Genomic DNA, 3,299 nt, shown 5'->3' on the forward strand with positions numbered 1-3,299 from the left:
GACTGAAACTATACTAATACTGAGTCTATAAAAACTGAAATCACATTTATACTGAGTCTATCAGGACGAAGACCACGTCAGGACTGAAACCATATTAATACTTAGTCTATCAGGACTGAGACCACATCAGGACTGAAACCTTTTTAATACTGAGTCTATCATGATTGAGACCACATCAGGACTGAGACCACATCAGGACTGAAACCACATCAGGACTGAGACCACATAAGGACTGAAACCATATAAATACTGAGACTTTCATGTCTGAGACCATATCAGGACTGAAATCAAATTAATGCTGAGTCTACCAGAACTGAAACCATATATTGTGTCCCTCAGGACTGAGACCACATCAGGACTGAAACCATGTTAATTCTGAGTCTATCAGGACTGAGACCACATCAGGACTGAAACCACAACAGGACTGAGACCACACAAGGACTGAAACCACATCAGGGCTGAAACCATATTAATACAGTGTATATCAGGACTGAGACCACATCAGGACTGAAACCATAATAACACTGAGTTTATCAGGACTGAGACCGCATCAGGACTGAAACCACAACAGGACTGAGACCACACAAGGACTGAAACCACATAAGGACTGAAACCATATTAATACAGTGTATATCAGGACTGAGACCACATCAGGACTGAGACCACATCAGAACTGAGACCACATCAGGACTGAGACCACGTCAGGACCGATACCGCATCAGGACTGAGACCACATCAGGAATGAAACCACATCAGGACTGAAACCACATCAGGACTGAAACCTCATCAGGACTGAGACCACATCAGGACTGAAACCATGTTAATTCTGAGTCTATCAGGACTGAGAGCACATCAGGACTGAAACCACAACAGGACTGAGACCACACAAGGACTGAAACCACATCAGGACTGAAACCATATTAATACAGTGTATATCAGGACTGAGACCACATCAGGACTGAGACCACATCAGGACTGAAACCACAACAGGACTGAGACCACACAAGGACTGAAACCACATCAGGGCTGAAACCATATTAATACAGTGTATATCAGGACTGAGACCACATCAGGACTGAAACCATAATAACACTGAGTCTATCAGGACTGAGACCGCATCAGGACTGAAACCACAACAGGACTGAGACCACAAAAGGACTGAAACCACATCAGGACTGAAACCTGCCTGAAGCTCCCACCTGCCTGAAGACTGCCACCATCATCCCAGTCCCAAAAAGCTCTACAGTGACTGGTCTGAATGACTATCGTCCAGTGGCCCTCACCCCGATAGTCGCTAAATGCTTCGAAAAACTGGTCATGGCTCACATCAAAACAACCATCAACATCAACGAGGACCCTCATCAGTATGCATACCGTGAGAACCGATCAACAGAGGATGCAATCTCCTCTGTGGTCCACATTGCGCTCAACCACCTGGAGCAGAAAAACTCTTACGTCCGTATGCTCTTTGTGGACTTCACATCCGCCTTCAACACCATGATCCCCCAAACCCTGATGGACAAACTATCCACACTAGGACTAAGCCCCTCCATCTGCAACTGGGTACTAGACTTTTTAACAAACAGACCACAGTTAGTGAGGATCCACAACCTCTCCTCCTCCACCATAACCCTCAGCACTGGCTCTCCTCAGGGATGTGTGTTGAGCCCCCTCCTGTTTACTCTGCTCACATATGATTGTGCAGCTACCCATCCAGGCTGTCACATTGTAAAGTTTGCAGATGATACAGCGGTGGTGGGATGCATCACAAACAATGATGAGTCCAGCTACAGGCAAGAGGTCGAACACCTGGAGAGCTGGTGCAGAGAGAATAACCTTCACATCAATGTGAAGAAGACAAAGGAGATGATTGTGGACTTCAGAAGGAACAAAAACACCTACACCCCCCTGAACATAAGAGGATCTGCGGTGGAAGTGGTCTCCAGCTACAAGTACTTGGGTGTACACATGAATGACAACCTCAGCTGGAGCAACAACACCACCAGCCTGATCAAGAAAGCTCAACAGAGACTCTACTTCCTCAGACGGCTGAGGCGAGCTGGTCTGGGAAGCTCAGTCCTCACCTCCTTCTACAGGTGTGCAGTGGAGAGCATCCTGTGCTCGAGCATCAATGTGTGGCATGGAGGCTGCACAGCTGCAGAAAGAAAAGCTTTGCAGAGAGTGGTGAAGGCTGCACAGAAATCTGTCGGAATCAGCCTCCCCACCATCACAGACATCTACACCTCCAGATGCAGGAAGAGGGCCACCTGCATCATGAAGGACCCCACTCACCCAGCACACACACTTTTTGCCCCACTCCCCTCAGGAAGGAGGTTAAGGAGCATTAAGTGTAGAACCACTAGACTGAGGAACAGCTTCTACCCTGAGGCTGTTAGACTCATGAATCTCTAACTAGAATAATCACTGTGAAAAACCATATCATGTTGCTGCTGATCTGTTTCATGTTGCTGCTGATCTGTTTCAATGTTGATGTGTTCATGCGTGCACATCTGCTCACAGACTCATGTTCATGTTTGTGCTGATGTTCAATGTTTTATGTTATGAGTGCTTAGTGTATATTTAGTTGATGTTTTTCTTAGTTCATATCTTAGATGTTATTACTGTTTTTCTTAGACATTTTATTGTTGGATGTAACTGGGACCCTGTGTACATAATTTCGCTCCACCACATGTACCACATGAGGTGCGAATGACAATAAAGAAACTCTGACTCTGACTCTGACTCTGAAACCATATTAATACAGTGTATATCAGGACTGAGACCACATCAGGACTGAGACCACATCAGGACTGAAACCACATCAGGACTGAGACCACATCAGGACTGAGACCACATCAGGACTGAGACCACATCAGGACCAAGACCACATCAGGACTGAGATCACATCAGGAATTAAACCACATCAGGACTGAGACCACATCAGGACTGAAACCTCATCAGGACTGAGACCACATCAGGACTGAAACCACAACAGGACTGAGACCACACAAGGACTGAAACCACATCAGGACTGAAACCATATTAATACAGTGTATATCAGGACTGAGACCACATCAAGACTGAAACCATAATAACACTGAGTCTATCAGGACTGAGACCGCATCAGGACTGAAACCACAACAGGACTGAGACCACACAAGGACTGAAACCACATCAGGACTGAAACCATATTAATACAGGGTATATCAGGACTGAGATCACATCAGGACTGAGACCACATCAAGACTGAAACCATAATAACACTGAGTCTATCAGGACTGAGACCACATCAGGACTGA

Source organism: Nematolebias whitei, chromosome 9 (genome assembly GCF_014905685.2).
Source record: "Nematolebias whitei isolate Nwh7 chromosome 9, NemWhi1, whole genome shotgun sequence".
Lineage (NCBI taxonomy): Eukaryota > Metazoa > Chordata > Actinopteri > Cyprinodontiformes > Rivulidae > Nematolebias > Nematolebias whitei.